This window comes from Physella acuta, unplaced genomic scaffold (genome assembly GCF_028476545.2).
Source record: "Physella acuta isolate Inbredline_101_S28 unplaced genomic scaffold, ASM2847654v3 ptg001333l, whole genome shotgun sequence".
In the NCBI taxonomy this organism is placed as follows: Eukaryota; Metazoa; Mollusca; class Gastropoda; family Physidae; genus Physella; species Physella acuta.
The window spans coordinates 528,613-539,739 of NW_026732848.1; the positions used below are offsets into that span (position 1 = coordinate 528,613).

Below are 11,127 nucleotides of genomic sequence, written 5' to 3' on the forward strand. Positions count from 1 at the left end.
TTTAATGGCCCACTAAAGGAATTAACTCTGCTAGGCATTTAAACTGCCAACAAGACTCAATAAATAATAAATAAGTTACAATAAACAAAAATAAGCATGGTTTTAGGTTCATTGTTTCTTCCAGGCATCTCTTCGAGGGGCGGAGCACCCCCCTCCCCCCCCCCCCCCGAAGAAAGTCTACGCCCCCTCCCCCCTCCTCCCCGAAGAAAGTCTACGCCCCCCCCCCCCCCCCCCCGGAGAAAAAAGTCTGGCAGAAACACTGTCAATGTTCTAGATAGATTAGTTAGATCTACCATAGATCTAGACTAGATTCTCGATCTATCGCGAATTGAATCCGGGATCGTCCTTAAAAAAGGGTCAGGTTTTTTTTTTGACGATTTGTTCTAACAGCTACTCACCCCTATCCCACCTTTAAAAAAAATCGTAGTTTAACTTCTGGTAATTGTTTAGATTCGTTTTCGTGTGCGTATTCGAACCGTTCTGTCGGATACTTAGCATACCAAGGTCACCATCATGGCAGAATATATTATTAGCCACACTGACCTAATCGAATTACCTAAGGATTAACTTCAGTAAGAAGGCTAATTAATATTTGCCACCCTACAGCAGGGGTCTCCAAACTTTTCAATCCGAGGGCCGCATTAACTATCAAATTTTAGTTCGGGGGCCAGTTCTTCCTGGCATGTCTTTGATTTTTCTGGGCAAAGTTCCTCAGCCATCACCAACAAACGTTTTTTCCGTGGACAAAAAAAATCTCCGCGGGCCGGATGAGAGAACCTCGCGGGCCGCATCCGGCCCGCGGGCCGTAGTTTGGAGACCCCTGCCCTACAGTAAAAGAAAGCTACACAATTTAGTGGGCAGAGTTAGCTCAGTTGTGTACTACAACCTCCCACCATATATCCTACCTAAGATTGCCTAAGAAGACACTAAATAATAAACCCACTATCTCCAGTTAAATTCAGGGTTAAAATCGGGGTTGAGTTATCTTAGAGAATGTTAGAAAGCCATATAGATAATGGGAAAAGCGTTAGAAACATAACACAAAAAAAAAAAAACACACACACTTGGGAACAAAATAATTGCTAAATCAACGTGTTAAGCGAATTCTATTTTTGGAACAACCAGATCAATACGTCATGAACACGAAGATTTTTCACGAGCCGGCGTTTGACGTCATCGTTGTTTGGACACGGTTGTACATACTTACATTGGTCTATATTTAATGGAAAAAGCACCTGCGATGCGGGGATGCAAACTGTGATTCAGAATGAAGAGATGGCACAGTTTTAAAGCAAATGATATCGATGGGATTTTTATGCTATGTTGGCGTTCGGCAAGTCGATAATAATTCTAAACAGCTGCCCCGTGTGTATGAATATATACATATATATTATGCAAACTATGCAAACACATGTAGACCTATATAGGCCAGTGCTTTTTTTTTTGTGACGGTACTTACCGGCACCTTTTTCAATGTGGGGAAAAAAAATTATTACTTTTCTTGTATTTTAGCGTTTATCAATAATTAAAAGTTAGGTAATTCACCACCAGGTACCGGCATCTATTTTTTTTACAACCCCCCCACCCCCACTGTTATAAGTTATATGCTATACGTGTGTGTTTGAGAATGTTATGATATACATCGAAACCAGAGCCTGAAATATAACTGATTGCCGCAACAGATAGAAAACAATATATTGATATTTTGCACACACAAAAAAGATTCACACCCACCCCTCGCCCTAATTATATTGGAATTACTCCCATATATGGTCAACGGAGTTACAAGGCGGGGTGTGAGGTCCACACCGGTTGACACAATTTAAAGAGTGACATTTAAATCGAAAACAAATATGTGTCAAATAATGTTTTATCCAGTTAAAAACAGCAAGTTAGTAGGGGGACGGGGTGACACCAAAACCGAAAATCCAAAACTGTTGGAGGTTAACTGACTAGCGTTCTAGCGCTCGGCCACGCCGTCCCCGTTTTAGAACAACGGGTTAGGTTTCAATTAGGGATCCGTGGATTAGGATTACGGTTAGGTTTAGATCAGGGAGTGGGACGGAGTGGTCTAGCGGTAGAGAGCTGGACTGCTAACCCGTAAGTCTCGAGTTTGAATCCGGGTTAAAGTCAGTAGACCGTCCCTGAGTCCACCCAACTCTGATGGGTACCTAACTCACGTTTGGGAAAGTAAAGGCGGCTGGGCATAGGGCATATCTCTAGATATGCCGAGGTCACAGAAACAAGTGAACTCTACTTCACTTGCCCTATAGACCGCCAGCTTTGAAAGGGAAATTTACTTTAGATCAGAGAGGATTACGATGGCATTTATCTAGCAAGCTTCCCAGACAACCGGAATCATATTACAGAGCTGCTCGCGTCGTTGTAGAAATTATGCCTCCCTGTGCTAAAATTAGAACTTGTCGTGGAGATCTAAAAATAGATCAAACCCAATTAAAATATCAACAAACAAACCAGCGTGTACTCCAACATTGAAACGTGATAGAAAAAGTTATTTCAGCGCATTTATTTTTCCAACTGAGTGCAAAACTAAACGGATCGGTTTTTTCTCTTTTATTCTAATCGCCCTGGAATCAAACAAACAGCCACGATTTTGATGTGATTTTTGTTGGGAGTTCGTGACGGGAGATTTGATTTCTACAGAATTAAATCAACAAAAGAATCTAATCAGCCGATCAGGTGGAATATAAAATAGACGGCTGGCGCTCGTGTTGCTAAACACGCATAAATAGCTCATCTATGCCAGAGGCGTAGCGAGGGGGGGGGGGGGGGGGCGGGTGACACCATTTAGGGGGGGGGGGGTGACACCAAGGCAAAAAATAGCAAAATATATAGAGAAAAATTTGGGGGGGGGGGGTGCAAATCGAAAATTGAAAGTTTGTCCCTGGGAAGGGTCGCTACGCCTCTGGGGGGGGGGGGGGGGGTGACACCATTAAGTGCCGCACCGGGTGACACCCGACCTCGCTACGCCACTGATCTATGCTTCATAACAATCTAGAGGGGTGGGGGTCGGAGATGGGTGAAGCTGAGCAGACTTTTTTTTTTTAAAAAAATCCCAATATTGTAGAAAATTTAATCCAAAACATAGTTAGGGCATCTACATTACGGGATAGTTCACAATGGTAAAGTGAGTGTCATTTTGGTGTAGATGTTGTACTCGAATATAAAAGTTTTCATAATGTTTTTAAAACCTAGTTACTTCATTGAGATGCTGAGGGATCCAAAACAATGTATCACATAACCTTCCCACTCCCTCCCCCCCCCCCCACTCCCACCTGCCGTTGTACCTCCCCCTCCCCCCAGACATTAGAAGTTTTACTAGAACTAAAGTAAGTCATGTAAAGGTATATTTGCTTTTTTTTTTGAGTATTTCTTAAATATTAATTAAGCACAAATAAATCTTACGTGTTCAGTATAGGCAACTAGACAACCAAGTACAAATGTAATAAGGGGTTATCCATAAATGACGTCACACTGGTAGGGGGGAGGGGGGCCCGTAATTTTGTAACGATGTGTGATGGGGGAGGGGTTCAGAAGTTGCGACGTCACATTTTTGCATAATAAAAAAGCAATGTTAGAAAACGAATTTTAGACGTTATTTCGCGTTTTAGATAACTGTTTTAATAAATTGTAATAGTTTAGACAAGATTTTTTAAAAATATCGATGTTTAAAAAAAATTCAACTGCAATTTTGAGGGGGGTTGTAGGTTGAGGTGTGACGTCATTTTAGGGGGGGGGGTCTGGCTTTTTGTGACGACGTGTGATGGAGTGACGTCATTTATGGATGACCCCTAAGCGACGTAAAAAAGTGCAACTGTATTCAAATCGCACCATAATGAAGGGAGAAGTGATTCTTCCTTTGTCTTCTTCTTCGTCGTTCTTATTCTAGTGGTGGTTGGGATCCCCTCCAACACTAGAATTAGGCGTCAACTGATTATGCGCCATGTTGGCCATTGACTTCGATTTCAGCCTTCTTTTCTGTTTGGATTTACTTCCATAGCCTTTGTCCAACCAACAAACTACAAGGCAGCAGTTGTTTGATTTTAGAGTTGTCTCTCCTAGAAGAATTAGGTTATGGCAGTGATTTTAAATGATTTCTTGACTTAGATATGTCGGGTGTGGTCCAGCCGGTAAAGCTCATAGCTGCTGAACCGAAAACCCATGAGTTCGAACCCCTGGGCATATTAATGCATCCTGAAATCGGCTGCAACGGCTATATAGCGCATAACATGTTGACACGTAATTCTTCATAGTGTTGGAGGCAATCCCTTACAAAATTACAATTAAAAACAAAGAAAGATAATTTCTTCAGCGTAAGCAATAACATGCACATTTTACTGAACCCAAATTTTTAATAACCTCTCTATTAAGAGTAGCAAATTAATTTTCTTCATATGTTAATGAAGAAGATTTTGAAAATGTGGAAGATCTCAGGGAAAAAAAACATTTTAGTGCATTGCACGCTTTGGTCTAATGACAATTACTTTTAAAGTGAGTGATTAAAAAACCTCAAAACCGCGAAGCTACATAAGGGCTGTTGCCATCAGAATTTTCGCTGTAGTGACTACATAATGATAAATACAGCTGTTGAATAGAACTACTAGTTTTCATCCTCATCCAAGCCCCCATCCCCTGCAATATTTTAAGCCTCAACCCTGGTGGTGTGGGAGGGGAATTAATGTCTTGTCCGGACAAAGTTCAGCGACTTTAACACAACCGTTTACCATTGTGGAGTAGACTTACACCGTGTTTACAATTGCGACATGCATACTATACACGTCTAAAAAAACGCCATAGGTTAATTTTATCAAAACGTGTTTAGGGAGACCTACACTCTTATTGAATTTTTTTTTCTATTTTTTTAAGATACATGTCGCAAGTGTAAACGCTGTGTTAAGGTTTCCTTTCAAAGTCTGAAGTGTAGGAGAAGTAGAGCGCACCGAGGTCTCGTGGACGTGGATCTGGCCTAATTAAAAATTTGTTCGATTTTAGTAGTAAATGTGAAATAAACAATACAGTTGACGTTTGATTTACTTATTTAGTTCTTAGTGAATTATATATATATATATATATATATATATATATATATATATATATATATATATATATATATATATATATATATATATATATATATATAATTTCAACCAAGCTAATAGAATCTATTGTTTTTTTAGCATATAAATCAAATAAATGTATTGTAGTCCAATTATAGACTGATAATCATTAGAGCTGTCTCTTTAATGTACAGGGTCAATCACATTGTTTTATTCTGAGATTTTTTAAAGACGTAGGTTAGGCTAAATGTTAAGCATTTCGAATTTAATCGACTTTTTAAAAGAAAGATGAATTTAATTAGTTGATTATATTTTGTTAAAAAAATCGTATTTTGTTTTGGCACCAAATCTTTCTTTTTATATTGCAGCGCGTTTTGATGGAAAAATTTTATGTCACTCGTCTCTAAATGATAGTGAATGACTACGCACAGTAAAGACCTAACAATCTCAATTTTCGTATGGAATGTAATAGGTTTTTTTTGTGCCGCGCATTAATATCGAATGATCGAATTTCACTCATCTAGAACCAATATGAATGACTGTATACAACACATAATTAACTTGATCTCAGTAACAACTAACTAGAAATAGAATAGCGCCCGCTGTGCGCTGCGCACGGGTGGCGGTAGCACGTCCCTTTATAGTCAAAGAACCTAAAATACATAAACTAACACTGACACCGCTAACAGTAATTAGTAAACAATGCAGTTTTAGTATGAATTTTAATTTTGAAAAAATATTTAGCCTGCGATACACAATTTTAAAGTTAGAAACTTATACCGGTTTAACTATCTTATTTTTAAATATCTTTTTCCCTATTTTCGTTTCACACGGATAAATACTAAAACAGGAAATGGAAACTGTTGTAAACACTCTTTTAATTAAAGTAATCGACACTGCTGTTGGACGCGTTGCGCAGCCCTGACCCTTGATCTACGTTCAATTCGGCTTCTCTCTTACAGTCATACACGCTGTCTTTATATAAGTAGATATATTTCCGCAAATCTCTAAGTCCTTACTTACTCACCAGTTAAAGTACATTCCTGTCAGGCCAGAGCTCTAAGAAAAATAAACCGACGAACACGACGACTACCCGAGTACTAACTATCACCAGTGCAACACTGCCGCCTCGGCTCACTAGCAAACAAAACCCCCACACCTGTTACTCCGCGCAGTGCGACAGTACCGCTGGCGGTGATTCGGTCACGAGACTTCGATCACTTGGGTGTGTAGGGAGAAAGATGTTACCAATCTATTTTTGTACACTATGACGTAGACAGGAAGAGGATACTTTAAACGCTGAATACCGGCTTAGTGTTGTAAAACAAATCACGAGATCACGAATAGTAATTAAACGTGTAATCTTAAAATTAAATCATTTATTTTATCTACGTCTTTTAAAAAAAAAAAATCTTCTATTTCAAAGTTAGCCTTCAAATGATGCAAAACGTAAAGTATATGCATTAATTAGACCTATTAGGAAAATAAATTAAATAAAGAGTAGGCCTATTGACCTATGGGCAAATACATTTTTATAAAAATAGAAATAAAAATGTATAATTACATTTAGTGTAAGAATTGCTGTCACAATACCAAGTTTAATTTCTAACATTAGTCATAGGTTTCATAAAGGTGCAACAGGGTTGTCAGCAATATGGGCCGATAATCTGTCTACTATGTTGGTCCAGCTAATTAACATGTACCACAGTCTCATATAACAGAGGTAAAATAAACCTCAACGTACATTCAGTCTAAATCTCTTCAATTCTCATTCTTCCGAGAACAAGACCATGGCAACTAATCAATGATGTTACAAAATGACGTAAATACATCTCCCCGACTACAAACGACTAAACGTCTTACTTTTTGTGTATTACACTAAAACATGTAGGAGTCTACGTACATCACAGAATAGACACTACTAATTATCCCAAAACATGTCTAGTTCGTTTACTAATGTGTGTTTGATGCTAGATAAAATAAACAAGAAGCTAATTTTTTTTGTTATATTTCTTAATGTGTGGCTAATTCACCTAATTAATTACCTAATGCCAAAACCGATAGTGTTATACCAGATTCCCTTTCAGGTATGATAATTCGATACTGTTCTTTGAGTATTCTTGATATACATTTCCCTCCCCTCTGTCAACAGGGTACGGGAACAGAGCCAAAAACAGAAAGGACAAAAATAACTGGAAGATTACCAGATTACATTGATTGTTTCAGCTCTGGGTAGCTGGACACTTGTGTGAATGTGATGGAAGGGTGGTGTGAGGGGGAGGTGATGTGTGGGTTGTGTGAGGATGGGTAGGGGTCGCACAGACAATGGCCATTCTTTTGAGAGTCGGATGAGGCGGACTGAGGCTGTATGTGTATGTAGAAGGGAGCTAGGACAATAGTGTCATCAAACTTCACATTTAGTTGAGGGAACTGGCAGTGGGATAAAGGCGAATTAAAAATACCTAGAGTTAAGAGATTTTTAAAAATTTAATGGTTGCAATTACTAACATTCATACACACACACGCACACACACATATATATAGACTATATAAAATATATCCAGACCTACATTGTGTTACGCGAGCGGCACGTGTTGTAAAACGTGACCTGGGCTGTAGTCAGATACAGTAAACTGCCCCCCCCCCCCCCAACACTCAATGTCATATATATATATATATATATATATATATATATATATATATATATATATATATATATATATATATATATATATATCATAAGAAATTACACATAATGCATAGTTACACGGATCTAACCCACCTTTAAAAACGAAAAATGAACAGCGTCTTAAACGTATCCTTAAACCGATTTAAACGATAAAAACAGAAATTCATGAGCCTACCTTCCCCGGGCCTAGTACGTCCGCAGCAATACACTTCACCACTCGACTGACGCACAGTGCACGGACACGCTTGACTGAGCCTGTAAGCGTCACCCGACTGGATGTGGTTTGGTAAAACAGCGAGAGGCCCTGTGATCTGGTGGCGCGGTCCCTAAATTCTGAGTTATATAACGCCCCGTTGGCGGGGTATGGCGAACTGTCAATATGGTCGGATGATTGTGTAAAGTGGCTTTTTTTTTTAACTACTGTCTGTTGGTCCGACTTTTTAAATAGCCGGACTACTTTATGTAACCTTGTTCGGGGTGTGATTCAGGTCAAATAATTGTGTTACGTAAAATTGAATTGTTCTTTTGAGTTAAGTTTAGTTTTTTTTTCTAGTTTAAAGGGGAAGTTTGAAAAATGGCATTACAATTAAGTAGTAGAACCTATTAGTATTAACTGTCATTGAATTTTTAAACCATAATACATTAATACAAGTCAAATTCCAAAATAAATCTGTGTTTAGCTTAGGACCTAGAAATACAGTACTGAGAGAAGTTAAGCACGGGCAGATAGACATTGGTTGACGACACTGTATTACAAAATCTCCGACAAATTATGGGAATCATTTTATTGAGCAGAAGTAAAAACCACACTGAGAAAAAAAGTTTTTGTTTTTAAATGGCTAAACTCAGATTTTACAGACTGCGCTCTAGTGGCTTTATGTCTAAATTTTTTAATGTAATAAAAAACAGCAGTTTTATATTCTAAAGACGGCTGTGTAATAATGGAATACACACACACACAGACACACCACACACACACACACACACACATATATATATATATATATATATATATATATATATATATATATATATATATATATATATATATATATATATACATATTATATATATATATATATATATATATATATTATATATATATATATGTATATATATATATTCCATAATTACACAACCATATATTATACCTACATATAATATATGTGTGGAGGGATGGTGGAATTGATCCCCACCCCCTACCTACACTACTGTGCAATGATGTAGGTCGATGTTCTTCAATGGAACTTCAGGCCATTCCTGAAATTAGAACTGGTGGATGTCAGATATATTTAGACTAGGCACTTCTGTCCATGTGAAGAAATCGTTCTGTAATGTGGCACTCGGAGCTGTCTTGGTGTGCAATGCTTAACTGTGGTAGAATTTATGAAACTATACCATTTGTGTGTGTGTGAGGGGGGGGGGGGGGGTGGTTGTGTACTTTTGTTTCTGGTTTGGTTTTGCGATTGTGAACTGAAATACTGATATATTGTTTCAAAAGAAATGGTAGTACACTTACATAAGGATTTTAATTCACATCCTTTATTTTACCAAAAATCTAAAAATAACCTCAAAAATCTGGGGCATTCTTCAGCTTAAACATGACGTCACAGTTTTACGATCCGGGTAAAATTCCTAAGGTGACTTTGTCGTTTTCAGGTAAAGTTACAGTTCGGTCGTACTTAAAGTACTGCACTATACATTACAGCACCAAAAAAAAAAACGTGCGTGGGGAGTGGGGGGGGGGGGGGGGGGAGTTTACGCATGGGCGACTCCGTCTCAGATCACGTTTTTGAGACACGTGTCGGTCGCATAACACCGTGTCAGGATATACAATCAAGTGAGCGCGGCGCACAAGTGATTGAATGTCGTCAATCTGTTGTGGGGGAATGTACGCAATCAGATTTGGCACAGCCCGAGTGATCACACTTCGATGTATTGCGGTCGGTTATTGTAATTAAAGATTGGTTGCATTTTGATAGGGTTGGTAGATAAGCGAAGAGGGGGTTTCAGGGTAGACTGGTTGGGCTGATCGGTCCATGGGTTAGACGGATTAGCTGATCGGCCCTCGGGTTAGACGGATTAGCTGATCGGCCCTCGGGTTAGACGGATTATCTGATGGGCCGTTGGGTTAGTCGGATTAGCTTTAGGTTAAACGGATTAGCTGATCGGTCATTGGGTTAGACGGATTAGTTGATCGGTCTCTGGGTTAGATGGATTAGCTGGTCGGCCGTTGGGTTAGACGGATTAGCTAAACGGTCCCTGGGTTAGACGGATTAGCTAAACGTTATTTGGGTTAAACGGATTATCTGATCGACCGATGGGTTAACCAGATTATCTGATCGGCCGTTGGATCAGGACGGATTAGTTAAACGGTCTTTGGTTCAAAGGGGTTATTTGATTTGTGTTATTAGCGGTACCTATCGACTTAAAAAAAAGATTTTGCTATATACTGATCACTAGACCCCCTTATACTAACTACTAGAATCCCCTTATATGACATGGTTTATATAAGACTTGACCCAACTTCCAGCCCTGCCCCTTCCCCTGAAATATGAACCAACATAACACAAACCGGTACCTCGGTTCTACACGTATTGTCAACGTGGTGTTGTAAATTCTCAAGAAATCTTTTTTTTATGACGGGGCTATTTCCTGTGTAATGACCTCTGACCTCCACCCAACGCTACCCGTCTTTTTTTACAACACTACCGCAAAGTGAAAATAAAATTTAAGCCGCTTTGTAACATTCAGCTTATTTCAGTCTCAATCTTGCATTTAGCAACATCACAAACTTGACGGAAGCAATGGTTAATTACCACATTATATATATAAAAATTTCAGACTTTCGTTAAGAAATGCCTTTATCGCGCATTGAACATCACACAGTCTGAGATAATAAATTACCAATGCCGAACTATGGAGAAAAACTGGGCAAAACCCTATAGGTAAAGGAATACAAAGATCAATGGACACACCTTATGTAAAAAACAAACATTATCACCAGACAGGTATTTGATTGGAGTACACCAAGGTAAGGCAAAAATAAAAAAAAAAAATGAAAAAAAATCAGCTGTCAGTGAAGCATAAGAAGATGGAATATCATGGCCCTAACTTGGAGGAATCGACCAAAACCGAGTACGATGGAGAGGTGTGGTTGAATAGCACATTTTATTTTAATTTTTTTTAACATTAAATATACATTAATTAAAATTTAAAAAAAAAAATGAGCATTTCATTTCCCAGGTGTAATTGTCAACGATATTCTTACCGCAACTCAGCGGGGAATTTTCACGCTTGAGTAAACACCAGGTAAATCTGACACTTAACAGCCTCAAGACATACGGCTGATCCCCAATA

At 38.6% G+C, this 11,127-nt stretch overlaps 1 protein-coding gene across 1 annotated transcript in view; it reads right to left on the bottom strand.

Annotated features, from left to right (window-relative positions):
• The window catches only part of LOC131958544 (phospholipid-transporting ATPase ABCA3-like), a 29,405-nt gene extending 21,348 nt beyond the window's left edge, over positions 1–8,057 (bottom strand). The window contains exon 1 of the mRNA XM_059323631.1: positions 7,861–8,057. The gene's annotated coding sequence lies outside the window, so the exon portion shown is untranslated. The remainder of the gene's footprint in view (positions 1–7,860) is intronic.
• Positions 8,058–11,127: the final 3,070 nt, after the last annotated feature.